Consider the following 17,380-nt stretch of genomic DNA (forward strand, 5'->3'; position numbering starts at 1 on the left):
CAGTAGACTCGTAATCTGGGGAACCGGGTTCGCATCTCCGCTCCTCCACATGCAGCTGCTGGGTGACCTTGGGCTAGTCACACTTCTCTGAAGTCTCTCAGCCTCATTCACCTCACAGAGTGTTTGTTGTGGGAGAGGATGGGAAAAGGAGATTGTTGGCTGCTTTGAGACTCCTTAAAGGGAGTGAAAGGCGGGATATCAAGTCCAAACTCCTCCTCCTACTCTTCTTCTTCTTCTTCTTCTCCTCCTCCTCCTCCTCCTCCTCCTCCTCCTCCTTCTTCCACTCCGGATTTGTGTAGGGTTTATTCCTTAGCCTTATCTTCTCCCAAAGATATCCCACAAGGTTTAGGGTCAGAGTTTTCCTTCCCCTAGATGGGCTCCCTTCCCAGGTGGATGAGGCCCCATTTAGGGAAGTTTTTAATGTGTGACATTTTTATGTATCTTTAATCTTTGTTGGAAGCCACCCAGAGTGGCTGGGGAAACCCAGTCAGATGGGCAGGGTACAAATAAATTATTATTATTGTCATTATTATTTTATTATCTGCCCCCTCTACGGCATGTGCAGAAACAGCCTTCTTGACCGCGGGACCTGCTATGGCCTGTTGGAATGGGGGAAAGGTAATAATAAATAAATAAATGCTCACAACAAGAAGCGATGTTTCCTTCCCAGTGACTTTCCGAGGGCCACATGCCAATGGTGGGAGGGGCCAAGAGCAAAGTGAGTAAAGCAATGAATGTCTATTTTATCGTTCTACACACACACACACACACACACATACACACACACGCACGCACTGTTTCATATCAACCATCCAGGCAGGTAAGAGGTGTTACCAGAGTTCAAGGACATACGGTATTTCTAGCCAGGCAAAAACACCCCAGGAAGGTGCAAAGCATGGCCAGCGAGGGGTGTGGCCTGGGGAGAGGGGGTGTGGCCTGGGGAGAGCCCCACAGGTTAGATAAAAAGGCCTGGATTTAGCCCCAGAGCTTGCGGTTCCCCACACCAAATAAATCACAAGCAGTTGCTGAAACAGTTTTTTCCTTAAAAAAAAAAATATCTAAGTGCATCGAACAACTTCCAGAAGTTTCCAACGCATTGGAAAGCTCTTAGCAGCAGAAAGAAGGGGGGATGAGCCTTTGCAATTGTCAAACCAGGACCAAAAATGTCTCTCCGGCAGCTGGCAACGTTTGGGTCCAGCTGCCCCTTTCTCTTGGTTGTCTCAAATTGGCGACAGCCGTGTGGGTGGTGAGAAAAGAGGGAGAGCGTCGCCCATTGAGTCCCTTTCGCAGACGGAGATGAAAGGGCTGCTCTCTGCGCTGGGGGGGTCGTTTGGATGAGGGAGGCTGTCAGAATTTATTTTAATCACCATGGCATAATGTTATTTCCCAGCCTGCGCCCCCCTCCCCAACTCAGTGCGCCGAGTCTTGGGCCACAAAGCTCGGCACTAATGAGAGATGATTCAGTGTTACACCGAGCCCTGTGGTGAGCGGCAGGTTTATTTTCCTGGAAGTTGGACAGTGACTGGCCTTGTTTCCCAGGGAAGTCTGGGAAGACGAAAGACCTTGTGAGAATGTGTGCAAAGTAACAGGGAGTTGGGCAAATGGCCACATAGCTGTGGAACCTGCCAGCCTCACAGGGTAGTTGTGGGGAGAACCCCCACTAGAAATAAACATGGGAACAAACGATTCCTGCTGGGTCAGTCCAAAGGCCCGGCACCCTGCCGTAACTGGCAGAACATTCTCTACCTTTCCAAATTAACCACCTGGAGACAAAGCTTTTCACGTGAGTCGTAAGTGGGCAGGCGAGCCCTCAATGCGTAAGTCAAACAAACTGAGCCTGGCTAATTCTGCAGGCACCTCTTAAAGACCCCTTGGCCCTCTGTCTTTGGCAAGGATTTCTCGGCAAAGCTCTTTATCATCCTCTCCCACAAAGCCGAAGCAGATTCACAAAAGCTCTCATTATTAGCTGGTGCTAAGGAGCCAGGGGGGAAAGACAGACAGGCAGAAAGGAGAAGCAATTGAAAATAACTAAGATAGTAGCCAGCAGAAACATCACCTTGCCAACAAAGGTCCGTATAGTTAAAGCCATGGTTTTCCCAGTAGTGATGTATGGAAGTGAGAGCTGGACCATAAAGAAAGCTGATGGCCGAAGAATGGATGCTTTTGAATTATGGTGCTGGAGGAGACTCTTGAGAGTCCCATGGACTGCAAGAAGATCAAACCTCTCCATTCTGAAGGAAATCAGCCCTGAGTGCTCACTGGAAGGACAGATCCTGAAGCTGAGGCTCCAATACTTTGGCCACCTCATGAGAAGAGAAGACTCCCTGGAAAAGACCCTGATGTTGGGAAAGATGGAGGGCACAGGGAGAAGGGGACGACAAAGGACAAGATGGTTGGACAGTGTTCTCGAAGCTACCAGCATGAGTTTGACCAAACTGTGGGAGGCAGTGGAAGACAGGAGTGCCTGGCGTGCTCTGGTCCAGGGGGTCACAAAGAGTTGGACACGACTAAACGACTAAACAACAACAACAACAACAACAACAACAACAACAACAACAACAACGATAGTAGCCAGCCACCAGGGCCAATTTGAATCTCACAAGGGGACACACACACACACACACACACACACACACACAAGACCTGCCAAAATGGGTCTTATTGGAGAACCTGAATGACTCGATACAAACGCGGGGAGACCTCTTACAAAAATTACAAAAAGTTTGCAGGCGTATATGTGAGAGAGAAGCCATTTGCAGAGGGGAAAGAACCACTCTGGATATCGGAGCGGCATTGTACCCTGCCTGGGAAAGCATTTATTAAATCAGGAGGTGAAGCACTCGCTGTGCAATTGACTTTTTATTTAGTTTGGACCAGGAGATGGAGATGGAGAGCTTCTCCCTTGCACGGGGCCCGGCTCTGTTGTTGGGCAGAATGAATTGGCTGCTGCCTCAGGTGGCAGGTGTGGAGGAGGGCCAGGCAGCAACGGAGGGCTGTAGGAGGCCTGGACTGTGTGGGCTTCATGGCCCAGCCTGTGTACTCAGGTCAATAGTGGCTGGTCCTCTAGGGCAAACTGGGTGCTGCCCCATCGACCTCTGTCTGCCCTCAGCCAGCCTCTACCTGCCTGCCCTTCTCACTTACACCCAGCCCAGGGGGGGCTCTGCCTGACAGCTTCTTCCTCCTCCATCTTTCTCCTTTCCTTTCCCTTTTAATTTGTATATCACCTTTCTATATTACTACACGCAAGGCGGCTTACAGGCTGAAGAAACAACAAAGATCACACACTTTATATAACAATCTGACCCAACACAAAAAGTCATCATAAAAACATAACTTGGCAACAAACAACTTACATCAAATAATAAAGTAACATCCAATCGGCCACTAGAATATAATAGCGGCACTGAGAAATTAAGTAGCAGCAAACAACAATTAAACAGAAATTCACTCTTAACAATTGCAATAAATAATTACTAAAGTATAATCGATAAAAACAGCAGCAACTCACAACGCATAAAATACATACAAACCCTGTAAAAGGATCAGTTTGGGAAACAAAGACACACAACTTATATAGGTGGCCATAGGGAGAGTCCCCGTGGTATGAGTTCCCCCACTCCCGACTGGGGTCACCTGCCTCTTCTGCTCGTTCAGATCCAGACCCTTTGACAAATCTGAGATCCCAACGTACGTCTCCAAAATGGATTAGTGGAACTGCGCGATGCTCTTGGTAAGTAAGTCTTCTGTACCCTGTGGATAGGCTCTGGCTCGCTTCATCCACAGGCCTCCCTCTTAGCATGACAGATCGTGGCATGGGCTCCCAACTCTGAAATTGCTGCCGGCTATGGCGCCGTGGGTTAAACCACAGAGCCTAGGCCTTGCCGATCAGAAGGTCGGCGGTTCAAATCCCCGTGACAGGGTGAGCTCCTGTTGCTTGGTCCCAGCTACTGCCAATCTAGCAGTTCGAAAGCACGTCAAAAAGTGCAAGTAGGTAAACTTGTAGACAAGTAGGTAAACTGGCGGGAAGGTAAACGCCGTTTCTGTGCACTGCTCTGGTTTGCCAGAAGCGGCTTAGTCCTGCTGGCCACATGACCCGGAAGCTGTACGCCGGCTCCTTCGGCCAATAAAGCGAGATGAGCGCCGCAACCCCAGAGTCGTCCGCAACTGGACCTAATGGTCAGGGGTCCCTTTACCTTTACCTATTTTCCCAAAGGGAAGACACTCATCAGTTCCCAGATGGGGACTCATCCCCCAAAGGATCATCCCCTCCCCACGACATGCTCCTAGACTCCCTCCAACCTGTGTGCACAGGGGTCCATGGGTTGCCCTGTGTCTTCTGCAGGAAGCTAACAGATTTCATTTTATTTTATGTGCCGTTTGAGCACTCCACCTCCCTCCCATCTACCTCCATTGCCTGGGCCCATTCTCTGAAGACAACGAAGGGGTGTTTGCATGCTTTTAATTCTCTTTTACAGAGGTTTTTTTTAAAATTTCTGGACCTGTTAGCATTTTTCGCCAGAGTTCTCTGACCTCCCAATGCCCATCCCTTGAGGGGGAAGGACTCCCACTGATCTCCAGGTGGGACGTACCTGGAGATGGGTGGATGAGAGCACGATGGAACAGCCACCCGCAAGACCTTTTTAAAACAGGAGAGGAGGCGGCAGTAGGAGACTAATATAAAAGCAAGTGAAGACATGGGATAATAAAAAAACAGCAGTAACTTGAACAAAAGGAGCGGGAAATGGATTTTTCTTTATCTCTTCGAGTGTTCTCATCTGCCCTGGCTTTCTATAATGTTTATCTCCAATGAGGGAAGGAGGGTGCTAGCTTCTGCAGTGGGGGGGGGGAGCAAGATAATAATAAAAAAGGGCAGTCTAAATCTCTAGAATTGGAGACAGTTTCAAGTGGGGTTCTCCCCTCGCCATCAAAATCAAGGCTGGCGGTGTGAACCTTCCTCATCCCCAAGTCCTCCCTTATCTCCGGGACTTAAAATTGGGTTTTTAGCTTCAGAACCCATTTGCGGCATGTTGGTGACTCTGAGGTGCACATGTGTGTTTGTGTAGTGGGGGGGGACACCACCCCACAGCCCACAAGAAACATGCTTGCTTGACCATTGAGGCTCCATGCGTAAAGTTGGCATGAGCCCTGTGGAGATGCAGTGGAGGGGATGGTCAGATCCTGAGGAGGAACAAGGGAATCAAAGATTCTTGGAAGGTGATGGACTCTTCTTCTCATTGGTTTGGGCCCTCCCCTCCAGAGCAGCAGAAAATAAGCTTGCTCCATCTTCTACGGGACCTCCCTTCAGATATCTGAAGGTGGCTACCATGTTAGTCTTCTTTTCTCCAGGCTGAACAAACCCAACTCCCTCAACCGTTCCTCATAAAGATGGAGAGGAGATCAAGGAGTTGGAGCTTGATGACTCCAAGTGCCAAGGGGGAGGTGATGCCAGGGGCCAAATAAATGTCTGAGCTGGAGAAGGGGGCCAGTCAGGGAGTCAGGTGCTGGATCCCGGGATGCCCAGGCAAATGGACAGAGAGGTCGTGTCCCTGGGTCTCTAGTCAGTCAGGGACCTCCTGAAGTACAGCCAGCAGCATCACTTCCTGTCAGAAAGGGGCCACTTCCTGGGGAGGCACCTGAGAGTACGCTGGATGGACAATGAGCTAGCAGCAACTCCATCTCCAAGGACTCAGAGACACAACACAAACAAACCTTGCAGGTGCAACCCACTCACAAGAGTGCCAGTTTGCTTGTCCAGTCCCCAAAAGCTTGTGAGACCATGAACTCCAGCCTACCTGCTGCACCACTGAATGTCACATCAGCAGCTGAAAAAGAGCGCATCTTGCCCAGACCGAAGGACCACCTAGTTCAGCACCCTGTTTCCCACTGCAGCTGGTCAGATGCCTCTAAGCAGCCCTCCAAGTGTGGGGCAGGCAGAGGCATAGCAAGGTCAGGTGGCAACTGGTGCGGAAGTTTTTTGTCACACATTGAAATGATTAAAAGAAGGAAAAAATAAGACATAGCTGCAAGTGTTATTTTCTTGTTTCTCTACTTAACATTGTGAGCATAAGCACTGAAACCTTCCCTCCCCTAACTTTGTTCTCACACCCCACTTCTCTGTTAGAATTCCTGCTCCATGATTGCAGTCGTGGGATTGTTGTCTATCACAGTGTTTCCCAACCTTTTTTGGGCAAAGGCACACTTGTTTCATGAAAAAAATCTCGAGGCACACCACCATTAGAAAATGTTTAAAAAATTAACTCTGTGCCTATTTTGACTATATATAAAGTAACTCTCTTTAATAGGAATCAAATAAACACAAAGAAAGTATTTTATAATTACTTTATTATGAAATAGTAAGTACCGTATTTTTCGTCCCATAGGACGCTCCGTCCCATAGGACGCACCTACTTTTTTGAGGGGGGAAATAAAGGAAATTTTTTTTTCCTTTATTTCCCCCCCAAAAAACCAGGTCGGGGAACAGTGGGATGGCGGTGCTGCGCCTCCCCGCTGTCCCCCGAGCTTGTGGGGCTGGCCCATGTCTGCCTGGCGCGAGGGGCGCTCTGCTTCAGGGCGCCCCGCGCGTCCGGCGGCAGGCTACAGTCCGCAGCATGGGGAACCCTCTGTTTCAGGGCGCCCCATGCGCCCCCGGGTGCGCAAGGCTTGCCAACACGAGCGCGGAGCACGGGGCGTCCTCCGAAGGGCGCCCCGTGCTCCGCGCTGCCAGCTGCCGCCCGCAAGCCTTGCGCTCCTGGGGGGAGATCCCCCGGGTGCGCAAGGCTGGCCAACACCAGCGCGGAGCACGGGGCGTCCTCCGAAGGGTGCCCCGTGCTCCGCGCTGCCAGCTGCCGCCCGCAAGCCTTGCGCTCCCGGGGGGAGATCCCCCAGGTGCGCAAGGCTGGCCAACACCAGCGCGGAGCACGGGGCGTCCTCTGGAGGGCGCCCCGTGCTCCGCGCTGCAGGCTGCTGCCCGCAAGCCTTGCGCTCCCGGGGGAGATCCCCCGGTGCGCAAGACTTGCCAACACCAGCGCGGAGCACAGGGTGGCCTCCGAAGGGCGCCCCGTGCTCCGCGCTGCCAGCTGACGCCTGCAAGCCTTGCGCTCCCGGGGGGAGATCCCCCGGGTGCGCAAGGCTTGCGGACACCTGCGTGGAGCACGGGGCGTCCTCCGAAGGGCGCCCCGTGCTCCGCGCTGCCAGCTGACGCCCGCAAGCCTTGCGCTCCCGGGGAGAGATCCCCCGGGTGCGCAAGGCTGGCCGACACCAGCGCGGAGCACGGGGCGTCCTCTGGAGGGCGCCCCGTGCTCCGCGCTGCCAGCTGACGCCCGCAAGCCTTGCGCTCCCGGGGGGAGATCCCCCGGGTGCGCAAGGCTTGCGGACACCAGCGCGGAGCACGGGGCGTCCTCCGGAGGGCGCCCCGTGCTCCGCGCTGCAGGCTGCTGCCCGCAAGCCTTGCGCTCCCGGGGGGGAGATCCCCCGGGTGCGCAAGGCTTGCGGACACCTGCGTGGAGCACGGGGCGTCCTCCGGAGGGCGCCCCGTGCTCCGCGCTGCAGGCTGCTGCCCGCAAGCCTTGCGCTCCCGGGGGGAGATCCCCCGGGTGCGCAAGGCTTGCGGACACCAGCGCGGAGCACGGGGCGTCCTCTGGAGGGCGCCCCGTGCTCCGCGCTGCAGGCTGCTGCCCGCAAGCCTTGCGCTCCCGGGGGGAGATCCCCCGGGTGCGCAAGGCTTGCGGACACCTGCGTGGAGCACGGGGCGTCCTCCGGAGGGCGCCCCGTGCTCCGCGCTGCAGGCTGCTGCCCGCAAGCCTTGCGCTCCCGGGGGGAGATCCCCCGGGTGCGCAAGGCTTGCGGACACCAGCGCGGAGCACGGGGCGTCCTCTGGAGGGCGCCCCGTGCTCCGCGCTGCAGGCTGCTGCCCGCAAGCCTTGCGCTCCCGGGGGGAGATCCCCCGGGTGCGCAAGGCTTGCGGACACCAGCGCGGAGCACGGGGCGTCCTCTGGAGGGCGCCCCGTGCTCCGCGCTGCAGGCTGCTGCCCGCAAGCCTTGCGCTCCCGGGGGGAGATCCCCCGGGTGCGCAAGGCTTGCGGACACCAGCGCAGAGCACGGGACGATGGGATGTGGGAGGGAGCTCGCTCCCCGCCCCGCGTGTGCTCGCCGCCGCCGCCCCGCCTCTCGCCGCCCGACTCACCCGCCTCCCTCCCACGGCACACCAGCCGACGTCCCGCGGCACACTAGTGTGCCGCGGAACACCGGTTGGGAAACACTGGTCTATCACATGACGGTGTATGTTTTGACTCCACAGAGTGGGAAGTGACGGAGACAGGATGTTTTGATCCATGAAGCGGGACTATGGTCCTTTGTTCTTTTTCCCTTTGCTGTCTGATGCTAGAAAGAGAGGGAGCCATGTTGCAGTGCTCCGTGTGTGTTTATATGTAAATAAAGTAGATTAGCCAAAATGCTGAGTTGCTGAGGCCTGTCACGCAACTGCGCAAACTCTGCGGATCCCTAAGTGTGTCGGTGTCAGTTGGCATCGGTCGCTGTGATGTTCGGGCAGAAGAAAGCTAATGAAGCTCCCGAACGATCGACCAGGAGGGAGAGAACATGCCAGTTGGGCATGTGTCTCTGCCAGGGTCCTACTCGAGTGTAGGCTGAACTCCTGACACTCTCCTCCTCTGCGTTCCAGGGTTTGGGTCCTGGGTTGAGGGAGCTTTCGCTTCTCTCCTTCCCTCCTCACTGCCCACTTGTTTGCTCACCTGCCTCCTTCCCCTCCTCTCCCTGTGTGATGGTCTGGGATTCAGACTCGGAAGCTGAACCTGAGGAATCCCAGCCTGCACAGGAGTCCCCGCCTCCAGAACCAGCTATGCCGGGGCTGGGGCTTGAGCCTGAAGGGTCCTCACCTGTGCTGGATCCTCAGGTGCAGGCACCAGCTGAGTCTGCTCTGGCTCCTGAGGTGAGGGAGGACCCATTGCCTGCAGGTGCTCCTCTCTCAGCCCCGTCAGAGGAAGCTGAGGTTGCCTCTGGGTCCGGTAACCCTCCAGCCTCTCCTGAGCTGCAGAGGCTCAGGGCAGAGAGGCGGAGGGAACTAAGTTCCCGCAGGAGGAGTGCTCGCCTCCAGGCCAGGAGAGGCGAGTCACCTGTGGACTGGGACCACCCTATGCCTTGGGGCAGATAAAAGCCAGCCAGCCCCAGTCCCAGATTGCGGGAGCAACATTGTTGGTAGCCTGTTCCTGCTGGCACCCTGTCCTGCTCTTCTGCCAGAGTTCCTGACCTCACCTGACTCTCTGCCTTGCACCCAGCTACAGCTTTGATGGACAGCCTCCATACCGTACCCTTGACCTCGGACTGGACTCGGACCTTGCCGCATGGTTAGCCCTCGGGACCAGCACACCCTGCCTGCCCACCTCCTCCAGAGGCCCGTCAAAATGAAGGGGGAAGGCCACTGGCAAAGTGGCGCAGCTCCCCCCTTCCCCTGACGGCTTGGGGGTCACGGGCAAGTGGTGCCCCAAATGTCACTCCCCTCAGCGATTACACCCGGGGCAGACGGCCCACACCGCACCCCCCTTCCTAGGCCTCTGGGGGCAGGTTGGCAACAGCCCTGATGGAGAAGCGAGGTGACGACTTTGTGTTGAGATGCAGGGAGATGCAGCGGAGAAGTGCAACTCTCCCCCCTCCCTCCAAGATCTGTCCCCAAATTTCCCTCCAACTTCCCAGGGAAATTAAAACTGGTAATCCTTAAAGGCGCAAAGTCAATTACCTCTGAAGAGGAACTAACGATGGCTATCAACAGAAACTGGGCTAAGGGGGCAGCGGGTGGTGTAGGACAGAGCAAGGGCATAATGAGAATGCCCCCCCCCGAGCCCTTCTATTCCCCCCCCCCAGAGGCTCTCAAGGACGGAGGATCATGTGTAGGTTATGGAGAGCATGGAAGTGAGTGCTGGAGGGTAAATGTTTGAACATCCACACAGCAATGTGTTTTCTCAGGAAACATCCGTGTAAGGGGTTACGGGGTTGCTCTGAGATGCCTCTTGCTTCTGCGCCGTCAACAGCTGTATGTGCCTTCTTCCCAGAATGCCATGGGGCAACCTGAACCCTGCAAAACACCTAATTGAGGCTCCTTAGGATGCCTGTGACCTCCTCCAGCACTCCATTCTCAGACTACAGCAGGGGTAGGGAGGAAATAGTCGATTTTGCAGGTTAGTACAGACCCATCTAGGGACGCGGGTGGTGCTGTGGGTTAAACCACAGAGCCTAAGGCTTGCCAATCAGAAGGTCGGCGGTTCTAATCCCCGCGACGGGGTGCGCTCCCGTTGCTCGGTCCTAGCTCCTGCCAACCTAGCAGTTCGAAAACACGTCAAAGTGCAAGTAGATAAATAGGTACCACTCTGGCGGGAAGGTAAATGGTGTTTCCGTGCGCTGCTCTGGTTCACCAGAAGCGGCTTAGTCATGCTGGCTACATGACCTGGAAGCTATACGCTGGCTCCCTCGGCCAATAAAGCGAGATGAGCGCCACAACCCCAGAGTCGGCCACGACTGGACCTAATGGTCAGGGGTCCCTTTATCTTTAAGTTGCCTGAAGCGTTGCCTGAATTTTGTGATGCAGTGTTCCGGCATTTAAAAAAATGCATAAAAGACTGAGCATATCGGGGGAAGAGTGCACACACACACACACACACACACACACACAAAATACGTTACACACACACACACACACACACACACACACACACACACAGTGGTACCTTGGGTTAAGAACTTAATTTGTTCTGGAGGTCCGTTCTTAACCTGAAACTGTTCTTAACCTGAGGTACCACTTTAGCTAATGGGGCCTCCTGCTGCCACCGCAGCAGTTCTTAACCCGAGGTACTACTTCCGGGTTAGCAGAGTCTGTAACCTGAAGCGTATGTAACCCGAGATTATGCATACTGTAAGGAGGAAATCGCTTCCCAAAAGGTGCATGAAGGCAAATTGTGTACATGGATGGATATATTAAGCGATGCACCTGCAAAACTGTGTATCACAAACAGATATGGAAATAAGGAGAACTGTAAGGCTGGAAAAAGGATTCACTGAGAGTAACCAAAATTCACTGAGAGTAGCCCATTCTTAGACTCAAAGCAGACACCGTCCACGGCTCTGAGATCAGCAAATCCTTACGCTTTGCCCCTCCCTGCCCTGCTATGGTTTCTCTAACCATCTTCGCTTGATGAAAACTCCTGGAGAACCAGAAGCCACATTCTAGCTGACTTCATAGAGGTATTGCTGCGGAGATTGGCATTGTATTTTGATGGCCCCACTGCAGCTGACTTTATTTGTCCTGCTTTTCGGTCTCTAATACATGACCCAACGGCCTCGGCCCAGTATACCTGAAGGAGCGTCTCCACTCCCATCATTCAGCCTGGACACTGAGATCCAGCGCCAAGGGCCTTCTGGCGGTTCCCTCATTGCGAGAAGTGAGATTACAGGGAACCAGGCAGAGGGCCTTCTCGGTGGTGGCGCCCACCCTGTGGAACGCCCTCCCTTCAGATGTGAAGGAAATAAGCAGCTATCTTCTCTTTAAAAGACATCTGAAGGCAGCCCTGTTTAGGGAAGTTTTTTAATATTTAATGCTGTACTGTTTTTAACACTTGATTGGGAGCCGCCCAGAGTGGCTGGGGAAACTCAGCCAGATAGGCGGGGTATAAATAATAAATTATTATTATTATTATTTATCAGAAGTTCAGCAAGGGTTCTGCAACCATTTCCTGGTTGTGCCCTGAAGGCAAAAGGGGTCCTTGTGTGCAGAAGCGAAGCAGGTCTGAGTCTAGTCAAAACTTGGAAGGCCTGGAGACACCACACACACACACACACACACACACACACACACACACACACAAACTCTGCAGGATCATGCCTAAGCGGCCCATCCAGACCAGGATCCTGTTCTCACAGTGGCTGACCAGGTGCCCACAAGATCAGAGCACAAGAGCAACACTCTCCCTTCCTGATTTTTCCAAAAACTGCTATTCAGAAGCATTACTGCTTCTGACCATGGAGGCAGTGCATAGCCATCATGGCTAGAAGCCACTGACAACTGTTCCTCCATGAAATTGTCCAGTCCTCTTTGAAATACATCCAGGTTGGCGACCATCACTGCGTCCTGTGGAAGTGAGTTCCACAGGCTAACAACGCACTGCACTTTCTTTCCCCCCCCTCCTTTTTTAAAAAATATATAGAGATTTTTATTAGTTTTTTAACATATCATTTTCAACAGTAATTAAACATACGTTTACACCTTATTCAATTTTTTTGACTTCCATCAGTCCTGTCTGAAAATTTTCCAATCTAATCTCTTAGTATGCATTTCTTATTTTCCCTATTACATTTCAAACTCATAACCAATATCTCTACCTTTTTCTACTTTGTAAGATAGATAGATAGATTCTTTATTGTCATTACACAAGTGCAACATTGCACAAGTGCAACGAAATTGGATGCCATCCCTTAAAAACAACAAAAGCAAAACAACAACAACAACCAAACAAACCACATTCCAGCCACACCCTCTCCTTACAAAACTTCCTGTAGTCCTACTAGCGTAATTTGTTGATTACAGTTGCTCTTCAAATATTTCATATACTTCTTCCAATCTTCTGTAAATCTCTGGTCCCGCAGGTTTCGAATCCTTACTGTCATTTTGTCCAATTCTGCATAGTCCATTAATTTTGTCTGCCATTCTTCTTTCGTCTGAATTTCTTCTTGCTTCTATTTCTTGCCGCTGTTTTTGCATACTCTTGCCGCTGTTTTTGCATATAAGAACAGTTTGACATCTTGTCTATTAATGTCTATTAATGTCTTGGCCTATAATACCATGTAAAAATGCTTCTGTTTTTTTTAAGAATGTATATTTCAACATCTCTTTCATCTCATTATATATCATTTCCCAGAAGTCCCCCCCCCCATGTCCTAAATCCTCTAACCTTCGGCTTCATTGGCTGCCCATGAGGTCTAGTGTTATAGGAGAGGGAGAAAAACTTTTCTCTTTCCGTTTTCTCCATGCCACGCATAATTTTACGAGTTTCTGTCGCGTCGCCGTGGGGGCAGAGCACTGCCATCACTGCGAGTAGTCACTGATAGCCTCCTCCTCTGTGAACTGGTCTGTTCCTCTTTGTAAGGGTAAAGGTAAAGGGACCCCTGACCATTAGGTCCAGTCGTGGCCGACTCTGGGGTTGCGGTGCTCATCTCGCTTTATTGACCGAAGGAGCCAGCGTACAGCTTCTGGGTCATGTGGCCAGCAGGACTAAGCCGCTTCTGGCGAACCAGAGCAGTGCACGGAAACGCCGTTTACCTTCCCGCCGGAGCGGTACCTATTTATCTACTTGCACTTTGACGTGCTTTTGAACTGCTGGGTTGGCAGGAGCAGGGACTAAGCAACGGGAGCTCACCCCGTCGCGGGGATTTGAACCGCCGACCATCTGATCAGCAAGTCCCAGGCTCTGTGGTTTAACCCACAGTGCCATCCGCGTCCCTGTTTCTCTTTGTAAAGCCATCCGAATCGGTGGACATCACTGCCTCCCGTGAGAGGGAATGTTAAAGCAATTACGTTCACGTCTGGATTTTATTATAGGAAATCGATGCAACATTGTGATGCGATGTGTGCAGGGTTTTTTTTTTAAAAAAAGGCCGATGATTAAAAACACACACATTAAAAACAGGTCCACGACAGAGAGAAGTGAGAATTCGCCATTCAGCATCCTTTTTGAGAGATTCTCTGTGAATCTTCTTGATCTGAGATCTTCTTGATCTGAGCCCCCTCCTTCCCTCTTGGATCTTTCTTTGAAATAGTGACGGAAAAGGACCACGTTAAACTGTATGTTCACCCAGTTGCCACTCTGCCCATGAAAAATCTTGCAACGCCTCCTGGCTGGTCTGAAACAGTCCCAGAGATGCCACCGGTGGTGGCTGCTGGACATGGGGAGTGATGGGGCAGAAGGAAGGGAGTCCAACAGTAGGTGGCGCCAGAGACAACCACAGGCATAGCCAAATCATTCTGGTTTCATTCCCATCCTCCTGCCTGTTGAGCTCTACAACACTTAGGAGAAAGCCGACAGGCAGGGCCGCTCCCTCGACTGGATGTAAGTAAGGAGGGAGACAAGCGAGCAGGGTAATAATTATTTACTTGACATTGAAATGGAAAATGCCTCTCTGTGTATTGATAAGAGTTTAACACTGGAAAATTCCATTGGGGTAAACTCAAGCAAAGTAGGGCTCTCTGAGCTTCTAAATGGGTTGATAATTAACTGAGAGTGTTCTCTGCTCTTTCACGTGAGTGTTTAACCTTAGATCATGTGAGTAAGATATTTAGCTGCAAATCCGCCATTCTGAAGGGAGTTGCCTTTGATCTTTTGTCCCCAGCTACATTGGGAGAAAGATGAGCAAACGAGTCTCTCTGGGAGAGGAAACAGCTAATGGAGGCTGTCGAGAGAGACAGACCTCTGATTTTAGGTCTCCAGCCCTGCCCTAGCCTTTTCACCATGTCAGGGACGCCAGCAGATTTCCGGTACTTTCATTCACCACAGAGCTTTGGTATCAAACAAACTTAGGAAACTGCCCCATACCGAGTCTCTCTCTAGCTCAACCAGCATTGTCAACACAGACTGGCAGTAGCTTTCCAGGGGGTTTCCAGCCCTACCTTGACATTCCATTGGGGGTTGAATCAGGGACCTTCTGTGCGCTTAGCTGGTGCTGTACTTTTGAGCTACGGCACGTTCCCTGGAAATAAATCAAGGTTCTAGTCCTTATGGATCTGAATCAAAAGCTGAGTGAATAGGAACACAGGAAGCTGCCTTATACAGTGGTACCTCTGGTTGCGAATGGGATCAGTTTGCAACATGAAAAGAGCGCAACCCACAGTGGCACATCTGTGCACGCGCGGGTTGCGATTCGCCGCTTCTGCGCATGCACGTGACATCATTTTGCGTTTCTGCGCATGCGCGAGCTTCAAAACCCGGAAGTAACCCTTTCCAGTACTTTCGGGTCGCCGCGGGACGTAACCTGAAAGACCGTAACATGACGTGGACGTAACATGAGGTATGACTGTACAGTGGTACCTCGGGTTAAGTACTTAATTTGTTCCAGAGGTCCGTACTTAACATGAAACTGTTCTTAACCTGAAGCACCACTTTAGCTAATGGGGCCTCCTGCTGCTGCCACGCCGCTGGAGCACAATTTCTCTTCTCATCCTGAAGCAAAGTTCTTAACTTGAAGCACTATTTCTGGGTTAGCGGAGTCTGTAACCTGAAGTGTCTGTAACCCGAGGTACCACTGTACCAGATCAGACCTTCAGTCCATGGAGCTCTGCATTGTCTACACAGAATGCCAACGGCTCTCCAGGATTCCAGGCAGGCAGATATTCTCTGCGCTACCTGGAGTTGAGCGCATGACCCAACGCAGGCAAAGCAGATTCACCTAATTCAGCTTTCGTTTTCAGAGGTCCCGCCCCTCCCCCAATTCCCCGCCCCTCCCCCACTGCCTGAGCACACTCCAATTGACCTCTTTGCAGGAGATCTTGCGAAGGAAGTGCCGCTGGTGATTTCGGTCTCTGTCGGAGATTGCCTCCCCTTAATAATGCATGCCATGAGTAAGGCTGTTATTTGCCAAAATACATCAGTGAACAAAATAATTATTGGCTGAGTACCGCATTCTTGTGAATAATACATTATTTGCTCAGGGAGATGACTCGCTTCAGACACAGCTCAGATCTTGCTTGAAATACATATTTCCAACATCGCGGGGGGGGGGTGTCGCGCCTCCTTGTCCAATTCCTTTTTTTTGCAAAGCGAGGAAGAGGCCGGGGGCAGGACTTTCTAACCCCTTGAGGGCCGTGTGCCAGTGGTGGGCAGGGCCAGAGGCAAAAGTGGGTGGAGTTATGGAGAGTAATAATAATAATAATTAATAATTTTTTATTTATACCCTGCCCTTCCCGGTTCAGAAAACCGGGCTCACGGAGGCTAACAACAAATTTAAAACAATTGAGGCAACAAAAAACAGCATAAAACACAGTATAAAATGTGAATAACAATAAATTCAGAATTTAAAAATCATTTTAGGGGGGAAATCCATTGAATAAACATTAGATGATTACCAGGGCTAGCTGGCTAAGTTAGTCCTATTTGGGCCAGCGAGGAGACCAGGGGAGAATTAGCTGTGGGATCCCAGAGTGAGTAATCTTCATAAAAAGGGGAGGGGGAGGGAAGGAAGGAAGGAAGGGGAATAAAAGATCAGGCTAAGTTCAAATTGAAAGCCAGGTGGAATAGCTCTTTCTTACAAGCCCTGCAGAAAGAAGTTAAATCCTGCAGGGCCCTGGTCTCATGGAACAGAGCATTCCACCAGGTTGGAGCCATCACTGAGAAGGCCCTGGCCCTGGTGGAGGATAGTCTGACTTCCTTAGGGCCCGGGACCTCTAAACTATTATTATTCATGGACCTTAAGGTCCTCTGCAGGGCATACCAGGAGAGGCGGTCCCGTAAATACGAGGGCCCTAAGCCACAAAGGGTAGGCTATATTCCAGCTGCACAAAAGCCAGTACACACCTCTCCACCCTCTGTGAGGGCACACAAGAGGCCATTTAGAAGGGCCATGATTTCCCTGCCACTGCTATAGAGAAAAGAGAGTGGATAATCCTACATGCATCTTCCCTTCTATTTTCCAGAATGCTGCAACTTCTGCTGCTCTTGTCGCAGCACCCAGTAGGTTGAAGTCATAATAACAATAAATTTTTATTATTTATACCTCACCCATCTGGCTGGGTTTCCCTAGCCACTCTGGGCGGCTTCCAGCACATATAAAAACATCATAAAATGTCAAACATGAAAAACTTGCCGATGCAGGGCTGCCTTCAGATGTCCTCTAAAAGTTGTATAATTCTTTATCTCCTTGACATCTGATGGGACAGTTTTGGAAGATCAGAACAGATGGGAAGGAAAGACTTTGGCTTATTTTTGAGTTGAGAGACTCTTACCCAGAACGCTGGAGGAGAAATTCAATTCAGTTTGCATTTAGAGGTGAACTTAAACTAATTTGCACATGCGAAACAAAACACATCCCTCCTCTGAAATTCACATTTCTCCGAATTTTGCAACGCAGTTCTCCAGCCCAGCAATGTGTGCTAAAGTGCACAGGCTCGGGTTAAAGTGTGACTATAAATGTCTATATTAGTGAAAATAACTTACAAAAAATGCTTGTGTTAGGAAAAAACTGCTTTGCAAAAATATCAGGCAAAGCAGGATACTAAAAGGTGTACGTTAGAGGAAGACACACGAAGATGCTGGCGGATTTTCGTGAGGGTTTAAAAATAAATAAATCGCTAATTGATGTGGAAATGTGGAGACCTTAAGTCTGGAAAAGACGA

The 17,380-nt window shown here is 51.4% G+C and overlaps 1 protein-coding gene across 1 annotated transcript in view; it reads right to left on the minus strand.

Moving 5' to 3' along the window:
• DOC2B (double C2 domain beta) overlaps window positions 1-17,380 on the minus strand; it is a 139,774-nt gene that overhangs the window by 40,720 nt on the left and 81,674 nt on the right. The window lies entirely within an intron of this gene.

This window comes from Podarcis erhardii (genome assembly GCF_964252035.2).
Source record: "Podarcis erhardii genome assembly, chromosome: 16".
Classification (NCBI taxonomy): domain Eukaryota; kingdom Metazoa; phylum Chordata; class Lepidosauria; order Squamata; family Lacertidae; genus Podarcis; species Podarcis erhardii.